Here is a 13,302-nt window from a genome sequence, read left to right as displayed (position 1 = left end):
GATGTCTAATTAAAGGGAAGTTGCTACATTTTACTAAGTTGTCAGAGGAGCATTGGAGAAAATTCTGGTACTCATTCTGTTTAAATCTAACCACTCTCCCCACAGGGTGGGTCTCATCTGCTTAAACGAAATGCTGACAGTGAGTTTAAAACCCTTTTAAAAAAGCCATGCTGAAGCATGTATCTGGCAGGTTCTAAATAAGTTCCATTTTCTCTGTACTGATTTAGACATATTTTGCATGTAGAAAGAACAAGGAGAGAACAAGGAGAATGTCTTCTGAAAAAGGGAAAATGGATGTTTTATTAAGTCCTTTCCACTTTATTTTACCGTGAATAAAGTCTATAAATTCACCAATGCCATCCCAGAACAACAAAATACGTAGTATATGTTGGGCTCTTTCTCAGGCTATTGTTTGTCTATTTAGTTTTGTTCATAAGAAAGCTCTCTCAACCTATCAAGAGGGTGTGAAGGAAAAAAAACAACAACTAACAGTGTTAGGAATGAAATTTAAAGTAAAAGGAAAATAGAATAAATGATTTCAAAACTTTACTGAATATTTTTCATGGTAACTCCCTGGGGAGACAGGAGCAGTCACATTGATATATTGACTACAGCAAAATAAAATATGAATACTCTTCTGTTTACACTATAAATTGGTATCATATTCTGGAAAGCAGTTTAATAATACATATCAAGAAGCTTTAAACAGTTTATACATTTTGGCCTATTATTTTTCCTCCCAAGGAAATAATTGAAAATTCAGATGGAGATATATGTACATGGATTTTAATTAAAGCATTGTTTGCAAATGCGAAAAATTATAAATGACTAAATATACACTAATGGGAGAATAGGTAAATGAATAACAACCCATAGAATATTCTTCACTAATGAATATGGTAATTTTGAAAAATATTTAATAACATGGATACATGTTCACAACACAATCTTAACTGAAAAACACAGCATATAACATTTTTTATCTATTTTCTTTTTTCTTCTTACTATAATGCATGCTCACTGTAGTAAGTCACATCACATGTTGTATGTAGTAAGTCAGATAGTATCACCCCATGACCCAATTAATAATAGTCAGTGTTGGGCTTCCCTGGTGGTACAGTGGTTGAGGGTCCGCCTGCCGATCCAGGGGACACGGGTTCGTGCCCCGGTCCGGGAGGATCCCACATGCCGCAGAGCGGCTGGACCCGTGAGCCATGGCCGCTGAGCCTGCGCATCCGGAGCCTGTGCTCCGCAACGGGAGAGGCCACAGCAGTGAGATGCCCGCGTATCGCAAAAAAAAAAATAATAATAATAATAATAATAATAGTCAGTGTTAACAATTTGGTCAGTTTCCTTCACACCTTACTTCATGCTTATATAAACATATACACAATTATATACATATATACAATATGTTTTTAATTTTATAAATCTATTTATAGATTTTAAAAGTACTGGGTGGACTCCAGTACTGTATGGAATCCAGTACTTTTTAAATCTATAAGTAACTTGGATTACATCCAAGTTATTTCTGAGAAATTGGATTAGGAAATTTTTTTTATTTTTCTGTATTTTCCAAATTACCTATATAGAACATTAAAAAAAACACTGAGTGAAGCCATACCTGAGTTAACCAGGTATTTTGAATGTGAGAAGGACACAGAGATAAATGATTAAAAAATAGCAGATATCAGTGATTTAAAAAATACCCAAAACCACCAACAATAACTATTAGTAGGCGTAGCCACCAAGGTCAGCTTTCTTTCATGTCAGTATCCCACGTCTCTGATTCCCTGGGGTGCTTATGCAAGCCATGGAATAAATGTGCATGCCCCTTTCAAAGATAAGAAGTTTAAATTCTTTTATAGTAAAAGAAACAGAATACTTGAAGAGGATGGCTTTAGGTCATGACCCTATCCCCTTGGGATATACTTATTGTTTAGGTCAGTGGTTCTCAACCTTGGCTGTACATTAGAACCATCTGGGACCTTATGAAAATTTGATTCCCTGGACTGCATCTGCAATGATTCTGACTTAATTGGACTGGGGTGGGGCCTGGGAATATACTAAAGGTTCCCCGGGTAATTTTGATATCTACACAGGGTTGAGAACCACTGTCCTAGGCCAAGAGAGTTGCACATGCTGGAAAAGGTAACAATAGTAACACATCATGCAAATTGATAATTTTGAGGTTTTGTTAGATTTTCATTTAATATTTCATGTATTTGTTTATTCAAGCAATTAGTCACACATTCAGAAAATAATTGAGTAGACACATGCATGTTTACAATTCTAAATGTGTTTTTTCCAAAGAACAGTTGTTTTCTGGAATGTTCTTACTAAGACAAAGTGAACAGGCACTTTTAGAAAGATGGATGCTAAGAGTTCACATGTGACTCGTTTCTTGCCTAACATTGTTAACCAGAATAATTTAATCATACAATTCTCTTAACTCAAACGTCTTATGTGCACTTTTTTTGGCACTATCACTCTTTTCATTTGATTCTCTCAGGTAGATATTTGAAGGCAACTAATTTTGTATCTCTCACAGTGACTAGTACAGATCATGCATATTGTAGGTGCATGTGTAGCATAAAATGACTGCTCAAACCCAGACTCTGGAACTTTCTTGGTTCACAGTCCTTTTAGTGCCTCAGTAATTTTTTTTTGTGGCCGGACAGCAACTTCTAACAACTTAGTAGTCATTTGAAAAAAATAATCCATATTTGCTAATTACTTAATGGGATGTACTTGTCTGTTAGACACTGCACAACTTCTCTGACCCTGGAGTGAGACGGAACGCTGCCATCCTCATTTCTGTTCAACATTGGTTTTCATGCAGTGTTTATTTTTTAGCAGAACAACAGGACAGAGAGGAATAGGCTGTCTGTCCTGTTGTGTTGGGCTTAGAGATGGTGGTGTTTGGGCAGTGCTTGACTGTTCTCTTGGCAGGAGGTGGAGGGTGCTGGCCATTCCAGTTGGGATGGACCGTGACCCTACCTGAAAGCCCATTCCGGAGAAACGTGCTTAACACGGGCTCCAGGAATGAGTTCTCTCTTACGCCAGGTCCCCTGGCTTGGAGTTGTGCAGCCAAAAATAATAATCACACTTTACAATTATTTGCTCTTCGGAGTATTACATCCTTTCTGGGAACTTGGTGGGGAATATTTTGGAATAATTTGAGGGAGGCATTTTTAGTTTGGTACGCTAAATCTTTTTCAGGATATTAATTATATAAATAGCAATAGCTTGATTCTCCTTTTGGCCTGGATGACATAGTCCTTTCCAGACTTCATCCATCAATTTTACTAAATTAGGGATACTTAAGGAAATTGAGTCATTAAGTTGCAAAGGAGGCTAGAGTACTCTGTGTTCAGTTCAAAGAGTTCATACTTAATTCATTCCCAAGCGAGTATTGTACACCAGCTAACACATCTAACCCAATTTCCATTGTTACATTCACGAGAGGGAACATTCATTGATTGTTGGTTCTCTAAAGGTCTTCTCTCCTATATACGATCATTAATATATTTGAAATACCTAAGGGAAAAACATTTACCACTCACAGATTCCTAATGGACTTTTCCTTTTAAATAGCGTTTTATTAAGAAACCTAAGTCTGTGTGAAATAGATTTTGTAACAACTTTATATTTTTAAATTCAATTATTTTCCCAAATGGGTTTTTTTCCCTTATAGCAGTCTCTTGTTTTCACCCATATTACTTGTTTCCATTTTTATTGTCAACTTCAATTTTGGCTCCTTGATGATCTGCTACAGAGATTTTTCCAATTAATTATTTAGAATTGGGTAATAATTGGTAGAACTTAATCTTCATTTAATTGCTTTTCTAAGGAAAAGCCACAATGGTTGCCCTAATCTTGTTTTGTAAAGTTCTTTCTCAACATCACAAGAGTGAACATATCTGTTGAAGAAGTTACTGAAAGAAGAACTGGTAAAGAATCAAAGAATCTGTACTTTGCTTAAAGTACGTAACTTATGAATGTTCTCTGCACAGAAATGGTTGCTTACACATTATCTCCTTGCCCCTCCCTCCACTGCAAGACTTATGTACTTCATATCACACACTTGAATCCTCCCTTGCAGTTATTAAGTGGACCTCTCTGAGCATGGCTGATGCATTTATTTTTCATGTTGTTTTTTACTCTATCCTTTTGCTGTTACAAATCTTAGTTGTGAGTGTGACCTGCCAGTAAGTGGTACCTTTTGCCTTCTGCCGAATCACTGAACGTGAAAGTGGTCTTGGGACCCCTGAGACATAGAGCAAGAAGGACTGGGAGGGTAGGACTCATGAGAAGTATAATTTTGACACAGACTTTAATGAGGTGAGAGTAAGACATTTGGATATGTGGGAGGGGGCGGGGGGTGGGAGAGAGAACTCTAGGCAGAAGGAACAGCCTGTGCAAAGACCCAAAGGTGGGCACTTGCCTGGCTCAAGGAAGTGCAAGGGGCCGATGTGGATCAGAGGAGTGAGGATGGAGTGGCGAGGATTAAGCTCAAAGACTCAGTGGGACACGTCATCTCAGGCAAGGACCTTCTTGAGGGAAGGGGATGATGTCAGTCAGCATATGCTTGCTGGGTAAGTCACTAAATTCCCATCTTTCCTCTAAGGAGGAATATCTGCTTCTCACGTTTTCTTAGCTCAATCATTTGTCTTTGGTGGAGACTTCACATATTCTGTTTAACTCATTGTTCTTTCCTCAGTCTTTAAAATTTTTTTTGCTGATTTTTCTCAGGAAAAGAAATCTCTCTTTCTCTCAGTCGTTTCATCTGTGATGCCATTGGGCTGTCAGTTCTTCTGTCACTCCATACTTAGCACCTTCGTATATAGTGTACGTAATTAATGCATGTTGGGCGAAATTTGTGAGTGAATGAATAATTGTGATTCTGAGGCAGGATGAAAAATTGAGAAGACAAGATAAAAGTTAGGATGAGAAATGCCTGTGGAGTGAGCTTGGGCAATATGTTTTAGGATTTTGATTTGTTTATTTATCAGACTGATTTATTTCTACTGAGGGAAGGGGCCCTTTGGGTAGGCAAGAAGGAACTGAGTCCAAGTACTAATGGTTCACTTTCTCATTTGTTCCCTATTCAGTCATCTGCAATGTGCTTGTTCTTAAGTTATAAGGACTCTTTTTTTATGTCATTCATTTCATTAGTTTTGGTGAATCGCACTCATTTAAGATTCTGGTCCTAATGGAGAAAATGTGCATTTTACTTGGTCTATAACATTTTTCACCTTTGGAGATCATGTCCTTATTCTATCTCTGTAATTTCTTCTTAGATTTGACATTTTCTCTGTAATGAATATTAGTACAATAAATTTGTTTTTGCTTCAAACAGGCACAGATTTTTTTTCTCTTAAACTCCACAGCCAGTAAGAATTTTGGATCCAATCTGATGCTTAAGCAATGAAAAGGAGGCTTTTCTAATTTATTGAACTTTTTCTTTAATTCAGCTCCCTTTTGTTCCTTTAAAAGAAGGAGGCTGTGTGTCCATATTTGAAATGCTGTAAAGATTAAACTGTTGAAGCCCTTTCCACCCTGCTTTACAGAATGTGGAATAATATGTTCCTTTCTTTCACAAGCCCCTTTGTTGTCCTCACTCTTTCCTAAACTTTCGGCCCTCCTTCCAATTAAATAGGGAAATTGTGCTGGTACCTGGGAGAAAGAATTTTAAAACTACTTTGTTGGTATTGTTTTGTAATAGTGAAAGTAAAGTTAATCTTTGATGTAATACAATTGCATTATATTTATTTAGCAAGTTTTGCTACTTATGTGTTCTCTAGTCAAAATTTCCAAGTTAAATATTCTTAGAAAGAAGGAAAAGTCGTATTAATTTCCAAAAGGAAAAGGAATCTTAATATTTGTTTTTGTGATTATTGTAATAATGTAAAATGTTTCTTATTGGCAACTGTGGGATTAAGCTCAAAATTTCACCAAATACTGGGGCCGGAAAGCTGGCTGTAATTTCAAGTGGCTTCTGTAGAAATCCTATAATTATTCTTTCCCCAGTTCGTGGTCACTTCTGATCATCTCTTCCTCTCTTCCTTCATTTCTTCTCTTTTTCCTGCTCTTCTCATCTTCCCTCCCTTCCTCCCCACCCCTGTTGCATTCATCTAGAATCTACATGCTAAACTCTGGCAAAACACAGGGCTGAGTTTGAAACAGTATTGGCTGTCAAGGAGATTGTTCTCACAGAGAAGACAAATGCACAGAAAGTAAAACATACACCATAATATACTATGTGCTATCAGACGAATCAGTACAGAAGAAAAGAGCCCATCTAACTGGGATAAGGCCACATTTATTTGAAGAGTGTCGTTTGACCTAAACTTTGAAGGATAGCTTAGGATTTTTGATGGGTAGAGATTAAAATTAAGATTTTTTTCAGATAGAAGAAAGGAATGATATAGCAGGAGAGTGGGTTGGTCTTGGATAGTGACTAGTGACCCATTCATGTGACGATATAAAGCAGAGTTCTGCAAACTTTTTCTGTAAAGTGCCAGAGAGCAAATAATTTCTTCGTAGACCATATGGCCTGTGCTGTTGAAGCAAAAGCAGCCATAGGTAATCCATAAATGAGTATATTGGCAGTGTTCCAATAAAACTTTATTTACAAAAACAGGCTGCAGGTCAGAGTTGGCCTGCAGGCTGTAGTTTGCTAATCCCCATAAAAGAGTGGTTAGTGGGAAATAAGGCTGGAATGGAAGGTGGTAGCCAGATGTCAGGTTTTGAATGCTAGGCTAAAGACTTGGGAATTAATTGAAACTCTTTAGTGAAACTATGATGATGTCTCTACTAAAGGCTTTAAATACCTTAACATTTAAATGTGGAACCAGATGTTTCCTATTTACATCCTAAGATATCTGTATAGCTAGCTCTATACCAAGATTTCTCTGACTGAATATTTTGTATGAAAATGGTGGGTGGAGAACAAACTCTAGGCCTCTGAATGCCCCCAGTAAAGTTTGATTTGAGTCATAACATCTTTGAGTCATAACATAAAGTCTCCACTGGAATGGACCAAAAAGTCAGATCATGGAAAACAGGAGAGAATGAATGGGCAGGCCCTTTGGAGATCTGAGCTCAAAATGTCCACAGTTTCCCTGTTCAAAAAATGATAATGTGAACTGATTCCAAAATAGATATGAGATCCACATTTTTTAAAAACCCTTTTATTGAGGCATGGTTGACATGTAAAGGCTGTAGATATTTAATGTATGTAACTTAATGAGTTTGGGGATAACTATACACCTGTGAAAACATCGCTACCATCAAAACCATAGACATATCCATCACTTCCCAAAGTTTCTTCCCGCCCCTATTATTATTATTATTATTTTGTTGTAAGAACACTTAAAGTAAGATCAATTCTCTTAGGAAATGTTAAATATATAGTACAGTATTGTTAGCAATAGGCACAGTGCTGTATACTAAATCTCTAGTATTATTTATCTTGCGTAACTGAGACTTCACACCCTTTGACCATCACCTCCCCATTTCCCCCTCCTCTCAGCCCCTGGCAATTACCATTCTAATCTCTGCTTCTATGAGTTTGAGTATTTAGTTTCCACATATAAGTGAGATCATACATTATCTTCTTCCTGTGTCTGGCTTATTCCACTTAGCATAATGTCCTCCAGCTCCATCCATGTTGTTGCAAGTGGCAGGATTTCCTTTTTTTTTAAAGGCTGAATAATATCTCATTGCATGTATATACGAGTTTTCTTTATCTGTTCATCTGCTGATGGACGTTTAGGTTGTTTCCATATCTTGGCTATTGGGAATAATGCTGCAGTGAACATGGGAGTGCAGGCATCTCTCTTTGAGACTGATACTTATAGGAATAGTGACACATGTTGATTCTGAATTTCTACATAATTTCATAGAAGATTGTATTAGGTACTATAGAGAGTTGTTCTTGGTTTCAATATTGCCTTTTTAAAACTTCCTCTATAGTAATATCAGATAATTCTGCAGTACTGTTTTTTCACGTTTCCTTAGAATCTTCCTCAAGGTAAGAATGTATCCTATTAATGTTTGCAGCCCCATTACCTAGCTAGTGCGGATCTGGCCAAAGTCAGGCAGTCAATAAATATTTGTTGAATGAATCAGTGTAGGTAAACATTTCTAATTGTTCCCAACCAATTATTTAATTTCACTATATTTTTGTGTTCTTTATTTTTTTATAGCTCTCATTTAGAATGCATAAACCTCAAAGTTTTAAAATTTTCATTGTTAAAATATTTTATTAAATTTTATCTGTGATCTGTTTATAAAAACTTTATCTACCTAGTATATTTTTAGCACTATATTCCTAGAGAGGAAAAAAGTTGTATAGTAAATTATTATAGATGCTTGAAACATAATTGAAAAGAAGTAGCCTAGTTTTTGTACTGGAGAAATCTGAAAAAGTTTCTCCGTGGGTATAGTTGTAACCTACATAATAGTAACAACATAATAAGATGATGTCAGATTCTCTTGAAAAGAAGTGGGGTTGTAATTTCTCAGTGCACCCCACTCCAGATGTCGTCAAATAAATAGCTATTTTGGACTTTGATTTACCTATCTATATCCTGTAGCAAAACCATAATAGAGTGTTGATTCTAATATGCTTTTTCAAGAACATTTCTCTATACGTATTTAGTAGTCTTTTGAATTTGTGATTCTCATTCCTTAATGCTTCTAATCATGTGCTAAATAGTTAAATCTTTGTCAACAACCTCAGACCTTGCTCATGGGTGTGTATTGTATTTTTCCTTGTTTCTCTCAACATTTAGATTATATGTTTTCTTAGGGTGCAGTTGAAATCATTTGATATTGAACCATTTTAAAACCAATGGTGACATACTGAAAAGAAAATTATGTGGGCAAGACATAATGATTATAGTTACATGACAGAGAAAATAATATGGGCATGGAAAGCTGAAAAATACAATGGAGAAGAGTAGGTAGATTATGGAGACAAAAGCACCTCTGGTTGAAAATCATTTATTTAATCACACAATCTGCCCCGTCTAAATGCCAGAGTATTTTTGTTGGAGAAGAGAGCTAGTGAGGGGGATTATTATGGATATATATTACTTCTGGCTGCCAGTGCTGTTTGCCTGGTCAAATTTGACATCACAGAAGTCAGAGGCATTCTGTTTAAGTCAATGGCAGGTAATTCTTTATAACTTTTTATTTGAAGGAAAAAGAGTTGTTTGTGCCTCTTTAATTGCTGTAACCAGGCTTTCAGCCAAGATTTTGTTTTTCGGGTTTTGTTTTTTTTTTTTTAATGCTATTTTTGCTGCTGCTTATGTAGGGGCCAGAAAAACCAGGCTGAGAGAGGGGATGAGCAGGTCAGAGAATCAGCAAATGAGCACTTCCTTCTCTGCACTGGTTGGGAGGAAATAAGTGAGCTAGTGAATATGATGGAAACCAAATTCCTAAGGCTTTTCAATGAGAAAGAATGTGGAGTAAAACACATGGAACTTGGAGTAAAATGAACCTGTTAATCCTGCCTGTAATTTATTAGCTGCTCAACTTTAGCCTCGATTTCCTTGCCTTAAAAGGGGGAAGTTTTGCAGGTTTGTATTAGGATAAAATTGGACAACATGTGTGAAGTTTCTAGAACTGGGCCTGAGGGAGCAGGGTGTGTGTGTGAATGTGTGTGTATTATACAAATAGCTAGTTTTTCCCATTTGAGCTAGAGAGGACAGTGCTGGTCAGGCCTACAGTATGTCTTAAGTCTGTTAGGCAATCTAAGGTACAGATATAGGGGATCTCCACAGACAGAGAGGCTATGAGTTTGATAGCCAAGATTTGACCTTTGCAAATTGTTTTTTCTGAATTTGATACTCATTTTCTCATCAAATTTATTACATTAACATTATTAGCACATGTGGAAAAAAATCGTCCATTCTGGATTAGAAAACATTTTATGAATCAAACCCAGCTTCAGAATGCCAGGAGGCTTTAGGGCGTCTTAATTTGGCAACTGTACTTTTACAAAGATGAAACATATGGAATATGCAGAGTTTTTTTATTTTTTAATGAGTTTAGCTTAAGATCTTACTACACATTGGACTTTGTCTATAAATCCAAAGGCTCTGAGAATTTCTAAAATCTTTGGAGCAAACAAATTAATAAAAATTCCCTGTTGAGTCCCATTCCTGAAAATGCTGTTGAAGGAACCATTGTAGGTACATTTGATTTGAATAAGACCCATTACCAAATTTTAATAGGGAATGTTAATTCTCTTATCTTCTAGTTATGTGCAGTCTCCCTCTTATGTGGTTTCTCATATTTTTGGTACATTAGCCTTCCCTCCTTTGCCTTCTCTTATAAAAGATAGGGTAGCCTATTAAATAAAATATCATATATTTACAGTTGTATCCCATGTCATTTAAGGTACTTGCTTTGGAAGCAAGCAACAGAACCCAACTCTGGCTACGAGATTCGGGGGAGGGATTTTGATATAGCTCACAGATCAGCAGAGGGACAGTACAATCCAGCTTCTGGAAGGAGAAGGACATATAAACACTGGAAATCACAGAGAGTAGGAGTTCATAGACTCTCTCAGATGATTCAGCTCCAGCAACTGTTAGCCTCTGTGTATCTTTATTCACATTTTGAGGGCCTGACAGACTGTCTGGCCTGCATTAGTTAGATGCTTTATGCCAGTGGCTCAATAAATTTTGTCTAGGGGATTAGGGGCAAGTGACTGGGGGAATTATTTTGAATTGAGCAGCAGCTACTTGTCCTCTACACATAACTAGTGTTTTGTACTAGGTGGCTCTATTCAAGGACATTGGTTTAGAAGCCCATCATGCCCTATTTACATATGGCAACCTTCTACTTTTTTGCCTAAGAGTTGTATTTCCCATTTGAATTTGAAGCCATGGTTTGGCATCAGCATGTATGTATGATTACTTTTTTTCTTTTTAATTGATGTTGTATAAGAATTTAAGTTCTCAGTGATGATTGCAATCATACATTCCTTGAATTAACTTGAGTAATATGACCCCAGGACTCACTATAACATGATGTAAAGATGGCTTTGGAGTCATTCATGGGGGGGACACTTGAAGGCTGACACAGCTTCTTTTTTTTTTCTTTTAGCATCTTTATTGGAGTATAATTGCTTTACAATATTGTGTTAGTTTCTGCTGTATTGACACAGCTTCTTAATGACTGTGAGATTTGAGGCAGTTTGCATAGCTGCCTGAATGTCTGAAATCTCACTTCTTCATCAGTAAAATGGACTTGATATTATATATTTTACAAAGGTATATTGAGATTTTTTTGATAATATACACACAAGGCTTGGCAACAGGAACATGTATCTATTCCTAGCCCTTTTTCATATTTTGATTTTAAATTGTTAGCAACATGATTTATTTTAGTGTGAATTTATATGATGGGGAGGTAGTTAAATAATTTGAGGAAAGCTTGGAGTTACGGCCCAAGGCTTAGTTGACCTTTTAGAACCAGATGCTCCTGAATTTTTCTATTAAAAGTAATGACTGCTCACAAATAATTTAACCTCCCACAAAGGCTTTTTATTATTAAAAATGCCGAGAAAGTAGAGGTGTGGATGAACATCAGTTATCTATATTTTTCCTTGTAATCTATTCTCCATATTTACATTTGAATATATACAAAGTTGTTTTGGAAATTAACCATTTTTCAGATATACTAATGGAACCTCATTTTAAGGTGTGACTCTACAGGAGTCATTTTTTCCCCCAGTTCTTCCCATTTCCATGCTCTAAAGTGGGACTAGAGTAGCTTTTAAGGGTATAATCAGGCAATTGTAGTGCAATAAGAGCACAAGCTTTGAGGAGAGACTGTGGCAAGTTTGTGTCTGGTTTCCTCCATGGCCGACTTACAAACCGTGCTAACCTGCAGTTACCAGTATATGAAATGAAGACAGTCGTATCTATCTAATGGGGGTGTTTTGAAGAGAAAATGGAATGATGCACTTAAAAATTAACACAATGCCTGGTTCATTAACTGCCAACACATTTTAGTTCTTATTAGAGTTAATTATTATCATGTATGAGGAAATATATGAAAAATATGTTTGTGTCTGAATATGTAAAGAATTGTGTTTGGATAACATTTAACCTCATTTTTTGATTCTTAAAAGGATAAGGACTATTTTATAACTTGCTGAATGGTACCTTTCCTAGGACTGGGCAGTTACAGTGGTTCTATTTGTATTTAAAATGTCTTTGTATGGTCAAAAGCAATTTAAAGTGTAGCTTATCTTAACAAAAAATAGATAAGGTGTGACAACAGTTTTGTAGCAATATTGCAACTCAATCATTGTTGACTAGGATTTTTTACCTGACGTGATGTTCTTGCTAAAAATTATTTTTAAAAAATGGGTTTGTTTACACAAATGCATAACAGCATAATTAATCCTTATGAGATGTTTCTTATTGAAGTACTCATGTTTATGAAGTGGTCTCCAGTTGTGAAGTAATAATTTTTGTTATAAATAACAATACTAACATTAGATGTGACAACCATACACTGTACTGAGCACATTATTTGCATTATTTTATTTTACTAGCTCAAAATAGTTGCTATCTCCTGATTTTACAGATGAGCAAATGGACTGAGAGGTGAGTAACTCACCCAAAGTCACATGTCTAGGGAATGGCAGAGATGGACCTTGACTGGCTGCAGAGCCCATTTATGGTAGAAGATAAGGCATCTTTAGCAAAGGTGTTATGATACAGGCTTTGCAAAGGCATTTCCATGATGGTAAAAGTTCTTTTGTAGCCAGACATTATCATTGGTAAATGCATGGACACATTGTCAAGATCTATAAGGCGGGATGTTTAAGTAGAAAAAGCTTTAATTCTTATTTTCTTGACTTTATTATTTTCACATGTTGTGTCTATATATTTAATGGATAATGTTTTTTTATATTTTAGAAAAAGGTTTTTTTTAAACTTAAGTATAGTTGATCTACAATATTAGTTTCAGGTATACAGCATAGTGATTCAGTATTTTTGCAGATTATGTTCCATTATAGGTTATTACAAAGTAACGGCTATAATTCCTTATGCTATACAATACCTTCTTGTTGCTTATCTATTTTATAGATAGTAGTTTGTATCTGTTAATCCTATACCCCTAATTTGTCCCTCCCCCTTCCCTCTCCCTTTTGATTACCTTAAGTTTGTTTTCTATGTCTGTGAATGTGTTTGTTTTGCATATACATTAGTGTTATTTTTTAGATTCCACATATAAGTGACATCATAGTATTTATCTTTCTGACTTATT

General features: G+C 36.0%; 1 protein-coding gene across 3 annotated transcripts in view; it reads left to right on the top strand.

Moving 5' to 3' along the window:
* FAM171B (family with sequence similarity 171 member B) overlaps positions 1–13,302 on the top strand; it is a 74,994-nt gene that overhangs the window by 30,432 nt on the left and 31,260 nt on the right. The window contains exon 1 of one of the 3 annotated variants that reach the window (XM_089916585.1): positions 4,393–12,635. The exons of the other annotated variants lie outside the window; for them this stretch is intronic. The gene's annotated coding sequence lies outside the window, so the exon portion shown is untranslated. Of the gene's footprint in view, positions 1–4,392; positions 12,636–13,302 lie in introns of those variants that run through there. 3 annotated transcript variants of the gene reach the window in all.

The sequence above is a fragment of the Delphinapterus leucas genome, chromosome 8 (assembly GCF_059928025.1).
Source record: "Delphinapterus leucas isolate spDelLeu-1000000601 "Yukka" chromosome 8, BTC_Dleu_Yukka2, whole genome shotgun sequence".
Classification (NCBI taxonomy): Eukaryota; Metazoa; Chordata; class Mammalia; order Artiodactyla; family Monodontidae; genus Delphinapterus; species Delphinapterus leucas.
The sequence above is the reverse complement of the archived record's forward strand: the minus strand, read 5'-3'. Positions and strand labels throughout refer to the sequence as shown.